Consider the following 25,094-nt stretch of genomic DNA (forward strand, 5'->3'; position numbering starts at 1 on the left):
TCTAGATCAGGGGTCAGCAGACTTTGTCAGCTGGGTGCCAGTCCACTGACCCGCAGACCTTTGGGGGACTGGACTATATTTTGAAATATATATATGCTGCACAAATAACCCAGAGATGCATTTCAAATAAAAGCACACATGTAAAGACACGCTGATTCCAGGACTGACTGCAGGCCGGATTTAGAAGGAGATTGGGCCAGATCTGGCCCCCAGGCCTTAGTTTGCCTACCCATGGGCTAGATCAGGGGGCCAGTCTGGCGCAGCACAATTTCTGGCATCTGGGCATGTGCAGAAGCAATTTCCGGAGCCGCGGAAGAGAGTCCCCGCGCCGTGCTGTGCCGGTTTAGAACAGTGCGTGGGGACTCGCCGAACAGGCAGTTTGGTTTGGGGGCAGCTCGTGGGCCGGTTAAATGGCCTCCGTGGGCCACTTCCGGCCCATGGGCCTCAGGTTGGGTACCATGGTCTAGATCCAGCCTAGGCCGCTGTCTGGAAGTACTTCTGCCTCTTTGAAGATTTGCAAATAGAAGCCAACATTTAGAGCAGGGTTGGAGTGGGGAGGGGGTTGGGGTAGGTCTCTGCTTTGGTTTGAGTCTGTGGTGCAGAAATTAATTAATGGTTATCACTTTCATTTTGTGTGTTGTGCATCTTTTTTTAAAGGCTACATTCAGATGACATTTTATTTCGAAGTCCCGATGTTGATGTCTGCATCTTGTATGATCTTTCGCATGACACAAATGCCATCTAGCATAAGTTTAGTGCTCACTTCCATGTTAATTGTCTCCAGGGGAAAAAAAAAAATCTGTTCACAGCTAACTAACAGGAGTTTGGTGCTGTAATTTCACATGGCGAAATCTAGAGTGATCTCCTGGCATATGATTATTTCCAACCATTTAAAACTTAGTGTAATATACAACGTAAACAGAATGTTAGAAGTCAGGGGAAAAGCACTAACACTGAAACCAGGAAAACGAATGCAATAAACTCCACCTCTGATTGCAGCTTTAGGGCTTAACCACATTTCTTCTTGTCCCACTGCTTCTCTCTCCCTCCCCCTTTAAAGCTCAGCCTGAGCAAACAGCAATTGGATTTTCTGCAGACTGCCGCTTGTTCCGATTAGAGCTAAAGAGTGGGGAAAGGGGCGAGAAATAGGGAAAGCAGCTCAGGCCTATGCCTAGCAAGTGTAGGTCAAGTGAAAAATCGCACAGATTTGTGCTTTCCAGGTACGGGACAAGCAGGAGGGTGTACAAACTCATTGTTTCTTTCATTTATACCCCACATTTATCCATCATGGAATCCAATCCATGACTGAATCCAAGGTTGTCAGTCACCCTTCTGGGCACCGACCGCATTGAGACTTGGGATGGATCTACACTGACCTATTTAACATTGTTAGAACAATATTAGAGATGTCGTTCTAAGATGTCACAGGGCAGACTTGTAAATAAAAACACACACACACCCCGTCAAAACACTGCTCTCCCTTCTGCTGGTTGCTGGTTGCTCTGCAGCGCCCCTTGGTGCCACATTTTAATAACACATTATGAACGTTAAAAGTAGGACGACATGAGTCCATGTACAGTACGTTATCAAAACCTTTCCTTTCCTTTCCTTTCCTTTAACCTTTCCTTAATGTTAAAACGTGTAGACCTGTCCCAGCTTAGATTCAGCAGGCAGCAACCTTCAGACCATACCCTTTGCACCCATATGTTCCCCCTAATGGGATAGATTACAGCTTGTAATTGGAGTTTGCAAGTTGTGCTGAGCTTTCTAATTCTAGCTAACTAACTAGCTGGGGAGATAAAAAGATCTAAAGGGTGACCTCTCTCAAGAGGGTCCAAAGGAGAAGTGTTAAGGGAAATGGTAGTGAGAGCTTGCAACCTGTGCATATCAAAGCAAAGGTCAGCGCAGGGGGAGAGCAGTGAGACAGCATGGGGATTGGAGATTTTCTTCCCTATCAGTTTTAACCCCATGCAAACCCCTTTCAGCAAGCTGAATTGCATCCTGCACTTCCAACATAAACACACATACACAGAAACTGCCTGCAGCAAAATTATTGGAGGGCTCCTGTACGGTGTCCCAGTTAGCCAGTCATCCAGGCCCTCTTTAAGACATTCCATTCCAGCCTCCCCCTTTCCTGTTCTTTCCCCCAAGAGTTGGTGGGTATTCTGTGCTAAATGAGTATGAGTATGGGATATTTTCTTGATTTTTCATGCTCTCTCTGTCCCCCCATCCAGTCTTCTTTCCAAGCCACCTAAGTTGGTGGCCACCATCACCTCATGACGGAGGGAATTCCATAGTTTAACTATGCGCTGCGTGAAGAAGGACTTTATTTTATTGATCTTCCAACATTGAGCTTCATTGGCTGTCCATGAGTTCCATGCATAGCTTTATGGACATCTATCATGTCACCTGCCAAGGCATTTCCCCCCGAAACTAAAAATAAGCCAGGTGCCACGTGCCAAGATTCAAAAGGAACTTGTCTGTTCAACTCTTGGCCATCTTTGGAATCTCCATGTAGAGAGACAGCATGCCACAAAATAATAGTTTCCAGGGAGCAAGAGTGTAAGGAGGTTATTGCCCCCTATGCCCTGCTGGTGGGCTTCCCAGAAATGTCTCGTGGGTCATTGTGGGGAATGGGATGGTTTTTGGCCTGATAGAGTAGGACTCTTTATTCCTGTGTTTTCCCTCTCCTCTTGCCTGCCTGCCTGCCTTTTTGCTGGCATCAAGGCTTCAGCCAACAAGTAACTCTGCAGTTTTGCACAGCCTTCACAATTCATTCTACTCATGGCATTTGGCAGGAGGTCTGCTGGCAGAATGCAAGTTATTTGGTTCAGAATGAACTCCTGTAGCCAGAACATTTGTAGCGGCGCAGCCTAATTTGTACACTGTGGGAAATGAAGAACTGTTAACACAGTGCATAATAGCAAAAACAACAATAACCAGAAAACAAAAACCCAAATCAAAGCAAAAGAAAAGAAAAATGACCCAAATCAAGTAATCTAATGCATTTAAATTTTTGAATTATTTCAACAATTTAAGCAAAATGTTTTAACAGTCCTTTAAAAGCAGGAGAATCTCAGGCCTGAGTAGTGACTGCGGCCCTCAAGGGCTCCTTACCTGGTGTGACGACCCGTGTCCCACTCTCTCCTACTATCACTGCGACACAGGAATCCAGAGGGGAAAACACCCACCCTCTGCTCCTGCCGCCTCAAAAATCAACCCCTTTTACTGATGGGTTTCTAAGTAAGGAGAGCCTTCCAGCCTACGTGGCCTGGTACCTTAAGAAACTCTAGGCTGTCCCCCAGGAATAACCTCTTGCCTCCTGTAAAGGGTCTCCCTCAGTTGGATTCCCCCACTGTAGAAGTTTGCCCTAGGCACTCTGGCAACTTCTTGGCACCTCAGGTTACCCTTCTAAGCCTCCTCCGTGTAACTTCAGGACACAAACCACCACCTCCCTGCCTGAGGTGAGTTTGGCCCTCTCTTGAGTCACCACGGCTGTGAGTCCTGGTACCTCGCTGGAAAAATACAAACGGACCTCTTGTTGGCAAAAACAGAGATGAAGTTTTATTGTGTTAAAAACATAAGTGATTCTTTAACGTGTCATTTATTAATTAGCTTTGTTCCAGTTGTACAAAATAAACTCAGTCAAACATTTAACTTTAAGTTTTCCTAGCCTCTTAACTGTCTTCATATAAGCCACCACATAACATCACACCACACCTTCCTCCCTCTCCCTCCTAACTGACCAAACCGACACTCCCTCCTTTCAAACCGGGCACAGTCCCGCCCCCATCAGAGTTCTATGTCCGTCAGGCTGGAGGTGGGTTAACTCTTTGCCAGCCGGGCAGGAATAAACATTTCAAAAGTGCTTCAATTTGTCACATATCTCCCCCACCACAAAGACATTGCGTCGGCTTGCTCTTAACTAACTAGAGCAATGCCAAAGCAATGGGCTTGGGGTCCAAAATACTTCAAGGCATTCTATAACATTCATATTACAAAGTCAACTAAATTAACATCTCATAAACTTGTACACAGATAAACCATGTTTGGCTTGTGTCAGATTATAACGCCTAAGCACAAATGTTCTGCTAGGGTTATCACCGTTTCATATAATCATTTGCACCATTCTATACCTCTCAAAAATACCTGGATAAAGCGTCCGCTATGATGTTTTCCTTCCCACCTATGTGCTTACCCTGTGTCTATTACATGAGTTGCTAGGCTGGTCCTCCCTGGGATGTTTGAGAAGATCTGAGCAAACTGAGCAAGGACTAATTTTAACTGCTCCTTTTGCTCTGGGGTCAGACTTTCATCGAATGACACCTCTGCTAGAGTTGTGCCCTTACTTAGCTCTCCCCATCCAGTTAGATGAATTCCTTGCGTCACCTTCCCCTTTACTTGCAACACCAACTTATTTCTGTCAAAATAAGGCTTAAGTAAATTTACATGAAAATTTTTACATCGGTTCCCTTCCTCATCTAACTCTACCAAATAGTTCACCGCTGATATCCTCTCGACCACTTTGAAGGGACCGTCCCACGACATCTCCAACTTCTTTCGACGTCTTGTTCTTAACACGAGCACACTGTCACCAGGCTGGAAAGTTCTGTCTCTTGCGTGTGCATCATACCACTGCTTCTGTCGACGCTGTGCCTGCTGCAAGTTGTGAGCAGCTTGCTCCCGTAGCTCTTGAAGGTCGCTCTGCAGCTCCTGTAGATACGTCACAACATCAGGGCTGTCGATCTGCTCCTCCCCTGACCACGCTGCTTTCATCAAGTCTAGGGGTCCTCGTGGCTGTCGTCCAAATAGGAGTTCAAAAGGACTGAACCCTGTGCTCTCCTGCGGCACTTTGCGATAACCAAATAGGAAGTGTTGCAGCCTCTCATCCCAGTCGTTAGGATGATTGATGGAATAGGTTTTTAGCATCCGGCTCAGGGTCGAATTAAATTTCTCCGTCAAGCCATTCGACTGTGGATGATAAGCCGTAGTTTTAACATGCTTAATCCCACAAAGAGTTAAAAGCTCTTCCATGGTCTTGGACGTGAAGGATGTCCCTAAATCTGTTATAATTTCTTTGGGGAATCCCAGCCTTAGGAACACCGACATGAGGGCTTTTGCTACAGTCTTTGAGTCAATGTCCTTTAGAGGTATTGCTTCTGGATAGCGCGTAGCATAATCCACGAGGCATAAAATAAACTTATTCCCCCTTTTTGTAACTCTGGAGATAGGCCCGAGGATGTCCACTCCTACTCTGGAAAAGGGCTCAGTAATTACGGGAATAGACTGTAACAAGCCTCGCGTTTTGTCCGCTCTTTTGCCTGCTTTTTGGCAGATCACACAGGACTTGCAATACTCTTTGATGTCTTTGCCCATCCCAGGCCAGTAAAATCTTGCTTGGATTCTATCACTAGTCTTTCTAATGCCTAGATGCGCTGCTGAGGGTGCGTCGTGTGCCATTTGTAGCACTTGCAACCGGTAAGCTCTTGGCAACACTAACTGTTTCTTCCTTTCCCAAACAGCAGCAGTTTTCCTCCTCCTAGAAATTCTATACAGTCTTCCCTCAATGGTGGTAAATAAGCAGGGGTTCTCCACAGTTACTTCGGCAGTAGGACTTTGTGCTTTACCCCACAGCTCTCTTATAGTTTCATCCTCTTTTTGATCCCTCAAGAATTGGGCACCGTGCTCCTGGACCACTGGCACGCTAATCAGCCCTTCATCCTCACCAGGCTCTATGGGTGACTCTATAACTGCAGGAGGATTACTCTCAGTGACTTGAGACTGTGACCTAGTTATCACTTGAATACGGTGCTTCTGACTAGCTAGGTCATTCCCTATTAAAAAGGGTACCTCCAATTCATTTAGGATTCCTACTCTCCATTTGCCACAAAATCCTTTGTAGGTAATATCAACTTCAGCTAATGGTACTTCAAAATGTGGGCCCCATATGCCTTTTAAACTATAGGACTGACCCTTGAGGTACTGCTCCTTTGGAACAAATTGTGATTTGACCAGTGAGACTTCTGCTCCTGTGTCCCTCAAACCTAAAAAAGACTGACCATTTAATTCAATTGGCTCCATGTAATCTTGGTTGCACTCCTGCTCAGCCCTCCAGACCTGCAAGACCTTAGAAGTAGTCTCAGCTGGACTGTCTGCTTTCTCTGAACCTTCTGTCTGAGGCGAGCTATTTTCCTGTGACTGCATTACCAGTTTTACTTGTTTAGCTGCAGTAGGTGTAGTTTGCGACTTAACCAGCAGGGGGCACCTGGCACGTACATGGCCCTCACGATTACAGAAAAAACAAGTGATTTTCTTAGAACCTGTCTTGTCAGAAACTGATTCCCTGACAGGAAAATTTTCTTGCCTGTCTTTATTTTCTCTGTTTCTCCATGGATTACCCTTCTGTGAGTGTTTTGGGAATGCTACTTCATTGAAATCTCCTTGTAGTTCGTCTAAGACCTCAGCAACCTGTGCCACAGTTTTCAGTTTTTTATCCCTCAAGAACCAACGTAAATTGCTAGGGATTTGCTTAAAAAATTGTTCTAAACAAATTAATTGTTTTAACTCATCAAAGTCCTTCACTCCACTCCCTTGAATCCATCTGTCAAGTAATTTATCTAAGCGGCTAGCTAGTTGGGCATAAGTCTCTTTATGTTCCTTTTTTGCCTCACGAAAAGCCTTTCTGCTTTGTTCAGCCGTGAGTCCACATCGAACCCTGACCCTTTGCTTAAATACTTGGTAACTTGACAGCTCTTCTTCCCTCAGGTCAGCATAAATTTCACTTAGTATCCCACAAATTTGAGGTCTTAAATAAAGCATCCAGTTCTCCTCAGGTATTTGAAATTCCACACAAACGCGTTCGAAGGTAAATAGAAACGATTCGACATTATCGTCTTTTCCAAATTTGGGGAACCTTTTTAAATTAATTGCGATACTATCATTATTAACTGGGCTACTAGTTAATTCTGATCGCAAACGTATCTCTTCAAGCTTCATTCTGTCCTGTTCTAATTGTGCCCTTATCCTCTCTGACTGCATTCTCTCCTCAGCTTCAATTCTAGCTTTTTCCCTCTCACTTTCAGATGCTATCTTTTCCCTCTCAGCTTCAATTCTGGCTTTTTCTCTCTCACTTTCAATTCTGGCTTTTTCTCTCTCACTTTCAATTCTGGCTTTTTCTCTCTCACTTTCAATTCTGGCTTTTTCCCTCTCACTTTCAATTCTGGCTTTTTCCCTCTCACTTTCAGCTTCAATCCTAGCTCTCTCTCTCTCACTTTCAATTCTGGCTTTTTCCCTCTCACTTTCAGCTGCTATCTTTTCCCTCTCAGCTTCAATTCGGGCCATCTCAATTCGTAGTTTCATCAGTTCTACCTCAGAACCTGGGCTTCCCTCAGCCCCTTCCGTTCTTTCATCTCCTTTTGCCTCTCTGGGTTTTCTTACGTGAGTCATTTTCCTCACAGGAAAATCCTGACAGACTCAAACCAAACTAGGCGCGTGAGCTTTTAATTTCGATCACGACGCTGCCACCAAAAATGTGACGACCCGTGTCCCACTCTCTCCTACTATCACTGCGACACAGGAATCCAGAGGGGAAAACACCCACCCTCTGCTCCTGCCGCCTCAAAAATCAACCCCTTTTACTGATGGGTTTCTAAGTAAGGAGAGCCTTCCAGCCTACGTGGCCTGGTACCTTAAGAAACTCTAGGCTGTCCCCCAGGAATAACCTCTTGCCTCCTGTAAAGGGTCTCCCTCAGTTGGATTCCCCCACTGTAGAAGTTTGCCCTAGGCACTCTGGCAACTTCTTGGCACCTCAGGTTACCCTTCTAAGCCTCCTCCGTGTAACTTCAGGACACAAACCACCACCTCCCTGCCTGAGGTGAGTTTGGCCCTCTCTTGAGTCACCACGGCTGTGAGTCCTGGTACCTCGCTGGAAAAATACAAACGGACCTCTTGTTGGCAAAAACAGAGATGAAGTTTTATTGTGTTAAAAACATAAGTGATTCTTTAACGTGTCATTTATTAATTAGCTTTGTTCCAGTTGTACAAAATAAACTCAGTCAAACATTTAACTTTAAGTTTTCCTAGCCTCTTAACTGTCTTCATATAAGCCACCACATAACATCACACCACACCTTCCTCCCTCTCCCTCCTAACTGACCAAACCGACACTCCCTCCTTTCAAACCGGGCACAGTCCCGCCCCCATCAGAGTTCTATGTCCGTCAGGCTGGAGGTGGGTTAACTCTTTGCCAGCCGGGCAGGAATAAACATTTCAAAAGTGCTTCAATTTGTCACACCTGGCCCCTGGAATTCTCCCCAGGCCTCAGCACCCACCAGCTCTGCTCTGCACTGCAGGTGTTTTTTTCTCAATCTGGAATGTGCCTTTGAACTCTGATAATGTCCCTTGCTCCCCTGGATGGAGGATAGAAAGGGGTTGTGTGAATGTGTGTAGACATCAGCCTACTGTACAAAGTTAGAATTTACATTCAGCACCTGTCTTACTTTGCCTCCGGACCTGCCCACTTTCTAGCACATGACCTTCAGAAAGTTGTCCGGAGGTGAATGCAACCTTTGGCCTGAAACAAAGGACCCCTACAATTGTTTGTCATTCATCCCAGTGTTGTCATCTGTCCCAGAGCCCTTGTATTCTTTAGCTAGGCTACTTTAAGTTGGTAGCAGATGTATTTCTTGATGGTAGATGTTCTTTGCTTATATCTTCATACTGAATACAGCTTGATACCTGGGGTATTATCAGATGTGTCCAGCCCTAAACAAAAGGATGCCCCAGGTGAGGTATATCTTTGGTACCCCTTTATTTGTTCATCTTTTTGATGCCTTTACTGCTTATGAAACCCACCCTTCAACTTTCATATGCACGAATAGCATGCTTGATTTAACTCCATCATACAAGGTGGTAAATTTGTATACATGGATCTTATTGCAATTGCTCACATTGCATTTCCCCAGAAAATAAACAACACATTTGCTGCATCAGTCAATATCACTGCAGAGATGGACTTGAATTGTAAACCAGGCCCTTGGCCAAGCGTCCGCCCACCAGATTCCTCCAGAGAGGAGGCAGTCACAACTTCCTGGAAAAAAGCATGAGCAAGCAGGGGCCTTGTGGCGAGTGCACATGTAGACACACATACAGGCACACTCTCCCCTATGGCGGCCCAATCAGCACAGTCAGCATCCCGTTCACACAGCTCTCTTTCATCTCTCTGTGTTGACTGCAGTGGCCACAGTCTGCCCTCAGCCCTCTTCTTACAGATCTCTCAGCTACCTGCAGGTACAGCAGATGTCATCAGTCATCAGCATCGTCAGAGATGCTGGACACACTCAGAATTTAGGCACATTTGCTCCACTGCAAAGTTCCAGATGATGGTGGAGGTGGGCAGCGGCGGCGAGAGAAGAGGCACATAAACAAAATCAGTAACAATAATATTAATAATATTGCACCTGAAGTAATAAAAAACACCGAACAGGAAGTTGTGCAGTGGTCATGGACACAACCTGTTGAGCATCCAGCTAGATGATTTCAATAAAAAGCCTAGGGGAACAGATGACAGCTGGAAGCAGTCAAGGGCTGCCTGAGCATTTCTTGTCCTTGGTATGCTCCTGGGTGTAGGAGTCCAGGTTAACTTCTTTGCAGGACTGGGTTGCACTATATTGCGTGACGAGGATGCCCGAAATCCCCCCAAATAACTCACACCAGGACACTTAATTTTGGTTTGGGTTTTTGGCATTATTTTGGCCACAACTTTATTTAATTACAATTATTTAGTTCAGTGTTGGCTTAGGCTTTTGGTTAAACCATCTGTCCCCCGCTTTGGGACGGGACCAATTTCCATCTGCCCGTAGGGGCAGGACCATTTCCATCTGACCACTTGGGTCAGGACCATCACCATCTGTTCAATTTGGACAGGACCAGCTCTGACTTTCCCACGTGTAAAGGGAAGTCAAGTAAACACCCAATGGGAGAGGAGGTAGCTGTGCCCAGACATTCCCCCCTCTTGTCCATGAGTGTTCCCCAAGGCTCAGTCTCTGTAAAGAGGCCCCCCCAGCCCCGCCATTTAGCAGGGATGTAAGGACGAGAGACAAAGCCCCAGGATTCCTTTAACGGAATACTTCTATATGGAGCAATGTTAAGAAGAGGGTTGGCATGTAGATGCCACACCCCTCCTCCAACAAATTAATTAACCAAAAGCCTAACCACCAACCTAACAAGTTGTGACGATTTGCTTAGCAGTAGGCAAAAACCAAATGGCAAGGCCAATCAGCCAGATGGCAAAATTCCTACTGGGCCCCTGAATACAGGCAACCCCTAGAAAGGCAAAGCAATGTCAGGCTAACACCTTAAAATAAGCGGCGGGTGGGAGGGAGATTCAAAACCAGCACGAGTGACCAAATTCAAACGATGCCAGGAATAAATAGAGGGCCCATTAGCCAATCAGAATTACACATTCATTCATGCACGCCCCCTAAGCACACTGTCTTGCAGATCCCCAGCACCCACCCAAACCAGGAGGATTTCTACATCCCTTCCGCAACCCGCATTATCTTTGATTAGATAATGCACTTTCTGCATAGATCTTCTTGGCTTTGGAAACCATCTTAGACTGGGACTTGATCTTATTGTAGTCTTCACATGCCTGCCATAACTCCAGGTTCTCCTCACTGAATTCAGTGTGCAGGAAGGCATGGAAGGCGGCCAGACCATATTTATGCTGAAGCAATTTTTCCAGGGCCTCTCCCCACTTGAGAGCTTCTTCAGGAGATGGCTTGAGGGACGTGAGGGCTTTGTCCGCCTTGCTGGCTGGAGGGGCTCCAGGAGATTTGTTCCGCCTTTGGAAGATCCCCAGCTAGGTCTTCATGTCTTTGGCCCTCTCCAGATACAATTCGGCTACCCCCCATGTGGAGAGATGCATCTGCATCCACTGAGACCTCAGAGGAAGCGAAGGCCCCCCCACCCTTCCCTTCCCCGGACCCTTTCCCTTTTTGTCACCCTCTGAGCCTCCATCAAAGGAGGGCCCCAGGAGAGGGACTCAGATTGATATTATCTTTATTAAATAAATTTGCATAGTGCCCTTCATCTAAAGATCACAGGGCAGTTCACAACATAAAAATACAAAATGAAGACTTAAAATACACGCTAAAAAAAGAAACAAACCAATAACCCCCATCCCACCAACATCACAGAATGTTTAGTCAGCCAAAGGCTATATAGAAACATTTTCTCCTGACACCTAAAGATATGTAACAAAGGTGCTAGGTGAGCCTCCCTGGGAAGAGCATCCCACAAATGGGGAGCCACTGCAAAAAAGACCACCCTCCGGACATTTAATGGAGGGGGCATGTGAAGAAGGGCCTCAAATCGAGATCTAAGGCGCTAGTTAGGTTCATATCAAGAGGGGTAAACAGAATATATTGTGAACTGCAGCCCTCCCTTCAGTACATAAGGTAAAGGTAAAGGGACCCCTGACCATTAGGTCCGGTCGTGACCGACTCTGGGGTTGTGGCGTTCATCTCACGTTATTGGCCGAGGGAGCTGGCATACAGCTTCCAGGTCATGTGGCCAGCATGACAAAGCCACTTCTGGCGAACCAGAGCAGCACACGGAAACGCCCACGGAAACAGCACACGGAAAGTACATACACCCACCCCATTTAGGATTCTATGCTTTGTGTGGCCAGTTAAGAGTGGGCCTAACCCACCTGAGTGTAAGTTTTTATAAACTCAGTAGGACTTGCTTCTGAGTTACATCATGTAGGATTGGACTGTGTGCCTAACAGTGGGATTCTTCTATTACATAGAAGAGTGTTTGTTTGTCAAGTGGAATAGCTGGAGACTGTCCCTTACTCCTGTTATTATGCTATCTCTCTAGAATGATATTATTATAGTTTACAGCCTGTGAAAATTGGCACCAGGCCAGCAAGAAGGCAAAGAGGGGAACTCTCCCTGTAATAATTTTCATACATCTGGCATCATTATAAATATTTGATGGTGTAAACAACAAATAGCTCTTTGTGGAAATATTTTTCCTCCCTTTGGCTGCAAGACGACAGCTTTCTCCTTTGCATTTTTATGGGTTTCTTCTTAAAAAATGGCAAGCACAATTTTGTGTACCCGTGTTTCAGGGTTGAATAATGAAATGCTGGAATTAAGACACTGATAAATAGACCGTTTAGGACAGAGAGGGGCCTGTGTTATCTATCAGATCAGAAAGCATTCACACATTTCCCGATCAGTAAAAATTGCTCATTTTTACCAACATTTTGCTAACAAAGAACTTGAGCTATGCAACATCACAGTTATGTAATAGCTCTGGAAGCAAGTACTAGAGGAATGACAGTTATTCAAACATCTGTCATAACTATAAATGAAGATTTTCTTTATTTAAAAAAATCACTTCGCATTTTGATGCAAACCTTCCTAATTTGCACTTCCCAAAACCACACATAAACCAAAATACAGCCCTCCTTCAAAGGTTGCGCTACTCTGAATTTTGTGATGTAGTTCAATCTAATGATGTGTACAACAATGTATAATCAATGTGAATCTTGCATTAAATGTATATTCTGTGGAAGGCTAGGCTGGCCGCTTTTCTGCTTTCCTTTTCCTGGCAGGCAAAATGTTTTTCTTCTAGCAGGTCTTTGCCCACTGACTGGCTATTGTGGCAGAGTCTTGTGCTGCACTTCCCTCACCTTTTCTTTTGTCTGCTTTTAAATAGTTTTAAATGTTTCCAGTGCAGTTTCTATTGGGTTACAGTACTTAATTGTTTTCTGGGGGCCTTTTTTGGAAAAAATATTTATATTTGCCGTGTGTTTTTAGTTGTATCTGTATTAATTTATGCCAGCAGTAGAGCGTATGTTATTGTTGCCTGGGGCGAATGCCTGGGGTGTGCCCCTAAGGGGGTCAGGCCTGCAGGCAGCCCACTGTGCCTTGAGGTCTGGGGTGTTTAGTGGGGTGTTTGTGGTGGAGGTCTGGTTTTTGGTGGCGGCGACAGGGGTGTGGGTTGGCTAGTGGGGTGTTTGCGGCGTTTTTTGGACTCTCCGTATCTCCCGTCGTCTGGCTTTGAGGGGTAATGGCCGTTTCGGTGATTATAGCATGTTGGGTGTGTGTGACGTCACCCTGCCCTCAGAGACTTTCTTTCTTTCTTTCTTTCTTTCTTTCTTTCTTTCTTTCTTTCTTTCTTTCAGAGACTTTCTTTCTTTCTTTCTTTCTATTGGATGATGTTGGAGTCTTCAGACGTTCTGCTGGTGATGTCTAATTTGGGCGGCACTTTTTGTGTTTAATCATTATTTTAGGTGTGAAAGGTGTGGTTTTTGATAATTTTTTTTATGCTAGATCCCTCCCTGAAGGGCAAGGTACGCTTTGTCCTAATTTGATGCAATTTGGTTCAGCAGTTATGGTGAAAGGCTGTTACATCCGCGCGTGCAATGCCTACATTTTTATATATATAGATAACTGTCACCTACCGCAGTTGCAACTTGCACCATTTCAAGCATTCTCTGAGAAAACATGTTCAGCTGGATTTCCCAATGCCTTGTTTATTTGTTTGCTTGTTTAGAATATTTTTATTCCTCCCACCCATTGTCAAAGCAACCCTTAAGGCAGTTTACAAGGCTTTCTCTTAATTAAAAGGAAACATGTAACAAAACAAAACAAATAAGAGAAATGCCACAGTCTGATACCTTTGATGAAAAAAAAAAGTTTGTTCAGAAAAACCTTTCAGCTCAGAAAGTCAAACGAACTTCAATGAATGTGGAATGCTTTGGCCTGATGGTGAAAGAAGAGAAGGAGCTAAACTGACCTGAGTTAGGAAGTTATGCTGTCCAGGCACAGTCACTGTAAGATCCTCTCCTGTGTCACAACCTTTCACACCTCCAGCTACTGGTGGCTGGTGGGACTAGTAAGACCAAAAGCCAGGAGGTCAACACTAGGTGGAAATGGGGTCAATGGCAGATTATGGCTGATACAGTAAACCCTCGGTTTCCGAATGCCTCCATTATTGTATGTTTCGGCTCCCAAACACCGAAAACCTGGAAGTAAATGCTCCAGTTTCCAAACACTTTTCGGAACCTGAACACCTGACCCGGCTTCCACTTGAGTGCAAGAAGCTTTTGCAACCAATCGGAAGCTGTGCCTCGGTTGTCGAATGTTTTGGAAGTTGAACGGTCTTCCAGAATAGATTACGTTTGACAACCGAGTTTTGATTGTAGCTCAGTCAATAGAGCATGAGACTCAATCTCAGAGCCATGGGTTCAAACCCCATGTTGGGCAAAAGGTTTTCTGTATTGTAGAGGGTTGGACTAGGTGACCCAAATGGTCCCTTCAAATTCTACAGTCCTATGATTCTATTACAGGAAAACCAGATGCAGCCAACTGATTCTAGTTTTGTCCCCATCTTCCTCCCTGCCGAGCTGACAAATGCAACCCAAAGGTGGAGGAAAGTGACAGGAAGCAGGGGAAAGCCTGCCTCACAAATTTTACAGAAACAGACAACCTCAGATAGGAAGAGACAGCCACTTCTCTATTCTGGATTCAAGCCTTCCAACATACAGTATAAGGAACTCTTCTACCTTGTTACAGGTAGGTAGCCGTGTTGGTCTGAGTCAAAGCTTTGTTTCTACTTTGTGTGAAACAAAGCCTGTATTGAGAGGAAAGACACCTTTTACCCAGGGGATATTTGATCCTTACTTCCACATTGAATGCACATGCATTTTCACAGCAAACATATTTGTCACATTTTCCTCCACTTTCAGAAATCTAAGTTGATTTTTCTTTTTTTCCAGGTTGCCATCTGGATGTGCCGCTAACAGTCTCAGAGAGTAAGAGGCCATCTGTTAATACTTTCCCAAGAAGCTTTTTATAGAGCAGTGAAGTGGCACTATATATATATATATATATATATATATATATATATATATATATACTGTATATATATATAGTGTGTGTAGTAAATTAGAAGAGGCTGGATATGAATATCATTATCTTGATTATTATTAATTAAATTTGTATACCACTCTTCATCTGAAGATCACTGGACAGTTCACATCATAAAAATACAAAACGATACCACAAAATACAAAAGAAAAGAGAAACAAACCAATAACCCAACCCTCCCACATTTTAAATGCTTTAGAATGTTAATCAGCAAAAGGCCTGGTTATAAATGTTTTACCCAGTACCTAAAGATATGTAATGATAGTCCTCTCCTCCTCCAATACCCTTCATTTGTTGCCCTTGTGAATGAACTGTTACAAATTAGTCATGTGTGACAGTGAAAACATATTCACACCATCCAACATCAGCGCACACATGGTACCATATTTTTCTTTGTAGAACATGCCCCCATGTATAAGATGACCCCTATTTTTTGGGACTCCAGATTCAGGAATTTGGGAGGGGGGGGTTGCAATTGCTCACCTGCCTGACCACCACTGTCATACCCATGCCTCGACAAAGCGACCTACCCTGTTTCTCATATTTTAAGACATACCCATAAAATAAGCCATAGCAGGATTTTTAAGCATTCAACGAATATAAGCCATACCCCGAAAATAAGACATAGTGATAGGCGCAGCAGCAATGCCGGCCGCGGCAGGAGGAGGAGGAAAAAAATAAGACATCCCTTGAAAATAAGCCATAGTGTGTTTTTTTGAGGAAAAAATAAATATAAGACATGTCTTATAATATGAGAAACACGGTATTGTCTGCCCACTCGCCACCAGCAGCCACCAATTGTCCACCCAATTGCTGCAGCAGCCAATTGCAAGCAGGCCTTGCAGTAGGCAATAATCACCCACCCAATCATTTATGACAATCTCCTGCTCGTGGTTGCCACCAATGGCCCATCGCTCCTCTGCACTATCCGTGCATAAGATGACCCACAATGTTAAAGCTTTTTTCATAACAAAACAACTTCATCTTATACAGTACACTGGAAAATATGGTATTTTCCTATGGGGTATGTTCACACAATGAGTTAGAATCATAGAATCGTAGAGTTGGAAGAGACCACAAGGGCCATCCAGTCCAACCCCCTGCCGAGCAGGAAAATTAACTGAGGGCTGATATCATTAGTGAACAATGTGGTACAGCAACATCCCAAAAATGCTAAGGCTGCATCAACAGAAGAATAGTGTCCAGATCAAGAGAAGTCATAATACTGCTCTATTCTACCTTGGTCACCTGGAATATTGTGTCTAGTTCAGGGCATCACAGGGCATCACAGGATATTGACGAACTGGAACATGTGCAGAGGAGAACAACCAAGATGATCAAGGGTCTGGAAACCAAGCCTTATGGGGAACAGTTGAAGGAGTTGGATATGTTTAGCCTGGAAAACAGGAGACTCAGAGGATAGCCATCTACCAATATCTAAAGGGCTGTCACGTGGAAGATGGAGCAAGCTTGTTTTCTCTTGCTCCGGAGGGTAGGACCAGAACCAACAGATTCAAATTACAAGAAAGGAGATTCTAACTGAACATAAGGAATAATTTTCTGATGGTAAGAGCTGTTTTGCTATGGAATGTACTACCTTGGAAGGTGGTGGACTCTCATCCCTTGGAGGTTTTTAAGCAGAAATTGTATCTGTTAGGGATTCTTGAGCTGTGTGCATTGCAGGCGGTTGGATGGGATGATCTTTGGGGTCCCCTTCCAACTCTATAGTTCTATGATTCATTGGTGAAAAGTCAACAAGTGGCTAGAAATCAAGCCACAAACATGAATGAGTAGATCAGTCCTGAGCCTCAACAAAAATCCATGTGTGGACATGCCCTTACCAATACTTTATCTTTCTCACATTATCACCAATGGACTTTATCTCTCACATTATCCCCAATGGAAACATTAGCACTAACTAATAATGGATGTAGAGGGGAAAGGAAGTGCTACAGAAATAAAACTATTATTAATAATAATATTAATGCAGAGTTTTATCGGGGACATTAATAGGAGGGGGGAAAGGCAGTGGGGGGGAGAGAGAGTTGAGAAGAATGAGTGAGAAAGATTCATAGCAAGGTTTAGTGTCTTTCTCTTGGAGATAAATATACCGGTAGTCGGATTGTAAGGGAGAGGGGGAAAAGAAAGAAGAACTTGGTTGGATCCAGACTACATTTGTCACAGTTAGGTCCCTTTCAAATTCATGGAACATATGTTAGTCGTCATGACTGACCTTTTAAATCGGTTTCAATGGGACCTAAGCGCAACTAATTTTGTCTGGGTCCCACACAATGAATGTTAAGGTCACGGTTACTTTTCACACATAATAATAACAAATACATAGGAGCACCCCAGGAATACTCACATGCAAACTGAAGCACTGCATGTGCTGCTGTGTTTTTGCAGATGCCTCCTCTGCTGTCACCTTTGCTACTGCAAAGAAACTTTATATTGACACTGAAATTTGCTGTGTCATGACTTATTTAGCCTTGACCGAAGTTCTTTCCATAACTTGTATTTAAATCTCCATGGCACACTTCAGAGCATCAAACAGGCATGCTTCTTGTGTAAGTTACAAGAAAGGAGATTCTGACTAAACATCAAAAAGAACTTTTTGACAGTAAGAGCTGTTTGACAGTGGAACAGATTCCCATGAGAGATGATAGATGATCTTTTATTTGAGGCTTTTAAGCAGAGGTTGGTTGGCTACCTGATAGGGATCCTGCATTGCAGGGGCTTGACCAGGTGACCTGTGGGGTCCCTTCCAACTCTACAATTCTATGTTTCCATAGCGGTCACCCCCTTGCTGTGGATTGGAAAATTCTATCACTAACTGCTGTGAATTGACATCATCTAAATAACTTAAATTTGAGCTAGATCTGATATTTGCCTTTCATGTTTGATTGCTCATTGCCAGAGTATTTGCAGGGTGGTAGATAACACAGTCTCCTCGCCTGTGGATGTGCCATTTTCTTTTTCAGCAGATATAGTCAATATGTTGCTTTTTTTAAAAAAAAATAAAAAATGCTGACAGGATATTTTGCAGTAACACATTATAACCATATTAAGCGGGCATGTTATTACCAGCCTGCGATGGTACTTGAGGTTCCTTTTCTTATGTTCTGCCAGTGCTGTATAAAATATTAATCAGGACTGGAGGGCTGATTTGAAAGGAGGCGTTGAGGATGTACTCCAGTTTTGCAAAGGACAGTGGGTTAACAACAATTATTCACTGCAACAAGGCTGTGATTCCTGGAAGGAACTGGTCCAAGACTCTCCGGCTTGTTCCACAGCCAAGTATACTGGAAGATAAATGCCTTTCAATCAGAATGCCCTAGTGGTTTCATGTCTATGAATGCCACCAAGAGATACAATATTAGCTGTAAGTTTGTTTTAGGCCTTTCACTTGAGGGAAATGGTTTTAGTTGATCAACTGATCTTTAAATACAAGACACCACCTTATACAGAAAACCAACTGACCGACAAACATATCTACATGCTTCTAGCTACCATCCCAAACATACCAAACAATCCATCGTATACAGCCAGGCCCTACGTTACAACCGTATCTGTTCCAACTCTACAGACAGAGAATCTCACCTAAGAGATCTACAGCAAACCTTTTTAGAACTAAAATATCCACCTGATGAAGTTAAACAACAGATCAACAGAGCCAGACTGATACCTAGGGAGAACCTGCTGCAAGACAGACCCAAAAAAGAAAATAACAGAACACCACTAGTCATCACATACAGCTCCCAAGTTAAAACAGTACAACGCATCATCAGAGATCTACAGCCTCTCCTGGACAATGACAGCTCCCTTTCTCAAGCTCTGGGAGGAAGACCTTTCATTGCCTACAGACAGCCACCCAATCTTAAACAACTCCTCACCCACAATAATACAACCACCAGACTTAACATGGACACTGGTACCAGAGCCTGCAATAAACCCAGATGCCAACTTTGCTGCCACATACACCCGGACAACATCATTACTGGCCCCAACAACATCCAACATACCATCTCAGGACTATTTAATTGCTCATCTTCTAACATTGTGTATGCCATCAAATGCCAATGGTGCCCTTCAGCTCTCTATATTGGACAAACAGGCCAAACCCTACGCCAAAGGATAAATGGACATAAATCTGACATCAGGAACCATAAGACTGAAAAACCAGTAGGAGAACACTTCAATCTCCCAGGACATTCTATACAAGATCTCAAAGCAGCTGTTTTATTACAGAGAAATTTCAGGAACAGACTGGAAAGAGAAGTTGCTGAATTGGAAATCATTACCAAGCTTAAAACCATGGAAGCACCTGGGATGAATAGAGACATCGGATTCTTATCTCATTATGCATGATCAAGCTTTCTTTAGCACCTCAGCCCAGGACTAATTGCAGCCATCAGCAGCCATTAACATCCATCTACAGGTTTACCACTCCCATCAGCCCATCACCCATTCCCACCCACCCCCCCACCCTCTGTATATATATAGGGTCTGACACTTCTGTTTCTAGTGTATCTGAAGAAGTGTGCATGCACACGAAAGCTCATACCAAAATATAAACTTAGTTGGTCTTTAAGGTGCTACTGAAGGAATTTTTTTATTTTGCTTCGACTCAGACCAACACGGCTACCTACCTGTAACTGATCTTTAAATAATTTATCAATACACTAAATAAAAATAATTTTGCATATTACCCATGACCCAATAGAGATGCCTTATTGAGATAAAGGTAAAGGGTAAAGGGACCCCTGACCATTAGGCCCAGTCATGACCGACTCTGGGGTTGCGCGCTCATCTCGCATTATTGGCCGAGGGAGCCGGCGTACAGCTTCCAGGTCATGTGGCCAGCATGACAAAGCCGCTTCTGCCGAACCAGAGCAGCACACGGAAACGCCATTTACCTTCCCCCTATTTATCTACTTGCTCTTTGATGTGCTTTCGAACTGCTAGGTTGGCAGGAGCTCACCAGAAGCATATGACAGCATCATTGTCTTACTATTCACTTCCAGGCACCATTCCAGGTACTTTAGCTCACCTATCACTATTAAGTGTGGAGTTCTCCAAATACAAGAACAACCATGAAATGAAACTACCTTGTCTGAACAGTTGAAGCAACAGGGGGTCCACTCTCTCCCTTCCAGGCTTATGAACTCTCATCTGATGGAGTTCATGCAAGCAACTAGAGTCTTCTATATATATGTGTTTGCCTCTTCAAGACCCCCCTAGGAGACAGTGGGGCAGGGGACTGTGGGGATTTGACATGCCCGCCATTTGTCTGAATAGCATCTTCCTCCACTTCTGCCATGTCCTGCCTCCTTCCCCTGCCTCTGACTGCTCACACTCTTCACCTTCCACCAGCCCTGGTTTCTGCCTCGTGGGTGGCACAAACCCCCATAAATTGCTGCCCCCTCTCTTGAGTCAGTCTCCAGCCCCTTTGCCTCTGCCACACACTTCTCAGAGCCCTGCCAGTCCCTGATACCCCAAGAAGAACAGCAAAGTTTAATAATTGGGTTGGTTACTCTTTACAAAGATGAACCTGGGAGCTGACCAGGGTGCTGAAATGAATGACATTCTGGGAATGGAGTTGAACCTGGTGCCCTTCCCCCAACCTGGTGCCTTTTAGATGTTTTGGGCTACAAACATCATCCCTAAGCACTGGTCACCCCCAGCAGCTGTCTGGTGTCTCAGACAGATCAATGACTACTGGCCATGATGGCTATGCTCTGCCTTTATGGTCTAATAAAGTAATGCTTCTCGATGCCAGTTTCTAGGAAGCAGAGAGTGCTCTTGTGCTCAGGTCCTGGTCACTGGTTTCCCACAAGCATCTGGTTGGCCACTGTGAGATCAGGATGCTGGACTAGGTGGGCCATTGGGCCTAATCCAGCAGGCTCTTCTTATGCTCTTCTTCACCCACTATTAACAAATCATTTTAAGATGCCAGGGATTGAAGCTGGGGTGGTATAAAGCAGAGGTTCCCAAGGCGTGTGCTCCCTGGGGAGTGGTGGGATTACCTAGGCCTGGGGATGCTAAGAGGCAAGAGGGTGGCAAGGGGTGCTGGAGGTGAAAATGACTACCACACTTTGAAAAGCTTGTATCATTAGGTCAAGTTCATCAGTCTTGTTGAATTAATTAAACTAAATAGTTTTAATGGAATTTTGAATAAATGTGCAATAAAATTGTTACTGTTTTGATTTTGTTGTTGTTGGTTATCTTCCGTAGCAGGCCATGCAAACTGCGACTCTGAATGTTTTTTTTTGGTGGGGGGGATGCATTTATGAAACCAATGGGTTGGTAGCCTGAAAAACTCTGGAAACCGCCGGTCTGCATACACAAAACATTCTACAACCCTCTCCAATAGTCCATAGCTGTGTGGCTGCCACTCAGAGGAACATTTGCTGTGCCACAGCTATCCTAAACTGGAGCACTGATTATATTGCTAAAAAGGTATACTTCCTTGATAACCTTCGAACATGAAACTGTTTCCATTGAAGGGTATTTTAGGGTTTCCTACATCTAAAGTACCTGGAATGGTGCCTGGAAGTGAATAGTAAGACAATGATGCTGGAGATCTTCTGTCATATGCTTCTGGTGTTCCCCTTATTGAGGAACCAAACAGCTCTCATAGTTCTTTTGTACAGTGGCCGACTCTGTTGTGAAGTAACACTTGTAATGACAGAAGTGCCTGCCCTCTTCTCTTCTATATAAACCAATGCAAGCTGTCATGTCAGGCATTTAGTTGAAAAGCTGTGGGAATTGTGAAGCCTTAATGCTTCCCAGACTGCCGTCTGCCACATTAACAAATCTTTCGCTTTCCAGTAGATGATACTGCCAATCACCGTGACAGCCTGAAGAACACCATTCATTGTTAATTAATTATTAGCTGTCAGCAGAAAGGCTTTGTTGAACTAAGAACTTGGAGGCAGGTTGCAGATCACCTGTTATTTAAACTTTTATGTTTAAAAGGACACTAAATACCCTCAATTATCAAAGGGAGTGGAAATCCTTTCAGATGTTTCCCTTGCGCAAGTGACTGCTTCAGGTACAACATTAATTATTAACAGAAGGAAGATGCAATCCCGTCATCTTGATGGTTTTTGTGAGGATTATGAAAGATCTAAAATGGGGGAGGTTTTCTTTCTTCCCTTTAAAGATAAATATACTGTCTATCTTCTGAACATTTTCTGGGGGAGGCAAGGCAATGACACCTGCATGCCAAATGGATCTCTCTCTCTCTCTCTCTCTCTCTCTCTCTCTCTCTCTCTCTCTCTCTCTCTCTCTCTCTCTCTCTCTCTCCTGTGCTTAAGCAGAATATAATATTGACTAGCAAAAGAGGAACTCTATTTGGGAAAGGGACATGGCTCTGCGGTGATCTAGCAACTTGGCAAGCAGAAGTTCCTGGGTTCAATCCCTGGCATCTCCAGATAGGAAAAATAAAACCCTGCCTGAAACCCTGAAACCCTGACCCTGCCAGTCAGTGTTGAAAATACACTGAACTAATGTTCTAATTCCATGTAAGGCATGTTCATGTTCAAAAGCACTAACTGTGAGCTTACGTGAGACACACACAGTGATTTATCTGAGTGCAGGGTCATCTATCCAGACTACATTGCTTTTCATTGCTATTTTATATTGTTTTCTCATGAGTGTTAAGCTGCCTTGATGACTCAGTGCATTGAAAAGGCAGAGCATACATTTCTGGGGAAAGTGAAAAAAGTGAAAAGGGTGAATAAATAAAATCAGTGGTGCATGACTGGGTCGGAACCAAGTCCTTGCTCCTGTTCAAGGAAGTGATTTCTTTGTTCCTCCTCTGTGAAACAGGAGACTACTCCCACGTTCTCTGTCTTGGTGATCAGGCTCAGGGATCTAATCCAATATACTTCATTATTGGAACATACTGTATCTTCAGGATTATTCTGCTGCCATTTCCAAAGACTAGGTGAGTGTTGCTCTTCTTTAATGATATGGTCCTCATAATAAGGTTGGTTTTAACCTTGCTGCAAGCAACCTGTTAGAGCTGCTGACAATAAATTTCCATTTGTGAAATGTTTCCATGATATCTGCCTGCCTTACAGGAGGGAAAATGTGAGGAACGAATTAACCAAGGGGTGTAAAATAATGTGAGATCTTCAGGTTAATGGAGAAGCTTTGCCTTTTGCAGAAACCTCCAGTATCTTCAAAGCACCACACACTGCAGTTAATCAACAGATCCCACACTAATTAGTCAAAAGGCATTACACAGGTGCCAACTTTGGAGAGTTGCCTTAAACTCTAGCATTATTATTTCATCATAAATCTTCTCAAAGTCAAGCGTAACTGTGTGGGATGACAGATACGGAGTGTAATCCTGTCTTTACAGAGGCAACCATCAACATTTCGTTTTGATTTCTATAGATTCAGGATTAGACCCACCAAGCAATTTTTTGAGCACAAAAAAGTAATTGAGGAAGTTAAGTTTCAGTTCCTAAAATGGATTTCAACCATTAAGGTGTTTTGAGTTCTTTTGAAAGTAATTGGAAATAAAGGGACAACGCTGTGCTCGTTTCGTATGAAGTAAATCCCACAGAACTCAGAGGGATTTACATCAGAGTAAACACACCTGGGATTGCATCGACAGCTCCAAGGATCGAGAAACTTACTTAATGGTAATCCCACTTAGTTCAATAGGACTACACTGGCTGTATGCTCCTAAGATGCAGCTAACTAAAATGACTTGCGATTATTTGTTTACCACCCAGTTCCTTGCGGTTTCAATGGTAGCTTTGCAACTTTTTAAAATAACAATTTAGTGATGACTTTTAATGCTTTCAGTGCTCGATGTATGGGATGTTGTTGTTGTTTAGTCGTTTAGTCGTGTCCGACTCTTCGTGACCCCATGGACCATAGCACGCCAGGCACTCTTGTCTTACACTGCCTCCCGCAGTTTGGTCAAACTCATGTTTGTAGCTTCGAGAACACTGATGTATGGGATAACCTTCCTATATGGCATTGTTGAGCCCCTTCCATCCTCACTTTTTAGCAGGGCATGCTGGATACATTAGAACATGCTCAGTCACGGATGACACCCACACCTCCCATAGAGAACTTATGGAGCAACATTCAGTTAATAATAATTCTCATGTATTGCTTGTCTAGGCTACATTTTTCATTTACTGGTAGTGTTCAGGTACTATCTCCATGCAGCTTACACCATCATCATCAGCTCTGAACTCCAGTGCCGCACTTCTGTGGCGAAGAAGCCCCTCTTGAGATGACCATGCTGTAAGATCTGGACTCTCTCCAACTAAACTCAAGTGTAAATATGTGAATACATCATATTTCTTAAAGCTACAACAGCCTCCACCACATCTTCAGGATGTCACCTAAAACTGAAGAATGCTTCCCTCCCCCTTCAGAATGACCGCTTTTGTCATTTATAAATATTTACTGGTATAATTGATTAAGCAATTAATTCATCAGTATTTCAACAAAAAATTATCTAACATACAGTATACTTTTTTGCATTAATTTCCTGTAAAATAATTTTTCTATGCTGTCTTTCTGTATGTTGCATTCACTAAAAGTTCCCCTTCACCATTTGGAGAATGTGAATGTAAAAGAATGCTTGTGTTTTGAAAGTTCATGTATTGTTTTGGGATGTCCAAATTAGGTAGGTTCACAATGAAATGTGAAGTGAAATTCTCTCCCTGTTCCCCAGGCAAATGTGCATAGGATTTTAATTTTATCATTTATTTTGGGTCCTTTATAGACCACCACATCCTCTGGGCAGTTTGTAAATGCAAATTGCAACAGGACTTACTTCCAAGTAAACATGCAGAGGTGTGTACAAAAAGGTTTCTTTAAGTCTCTGATCAAAAATGGTGTTCCATTCATTTCCTTCAATATCACTGCTGACTGTGGAAAAAGTCATATAAAAAGTTCAGAGGATGTTTGCCAAGGATAATGAAGCATTCCCCAAACAAGTACTTTTGTATTATTTAAAATAAGGCCATTAGAAACCCTAAATGAGGATCATAATGAGATATCCAAAGACTTGCCAAGTGAATTTAATCACTTTGTGATCCCAGCAGCCTTGCCGCTCAGTTCTTCCTTAGCATAATTAAGCAAAAGAAACTAAGGGTGCCATTCCAAGGCATT

The 25,094-nt window shown here is 43.6% G+C and overlaps 1 pseudogene; it reads right to left on the reverse strand.

Moving 5' to 3' along the window:
• Nucleotides 1–9,578: 9,578 nt before the first annotated feature.
• Nucleotides 9,579–10,885, reverse strand: LOC118084266 (regulator of G-protein signaling 3-like; annotated as a pseudogene).
• Nucleotides 10,886–25,094: the final 14,209 nt, after the last annotated feature.

The sequence above is a fragment of the Zootoca vivipara genome, chromosome Z, assembly GCF_963506605.1.
Source record: "Zootoca vivipara chromosome Z, rZooViv1.1, whole genome shotgun sequence".
Taxonomy (NCBI): Eukaryota; Metazoa; Chordata; class Lepidosauria; order Squamata; family Lacertidae; genus Zootoca; species Zootoca vivipara.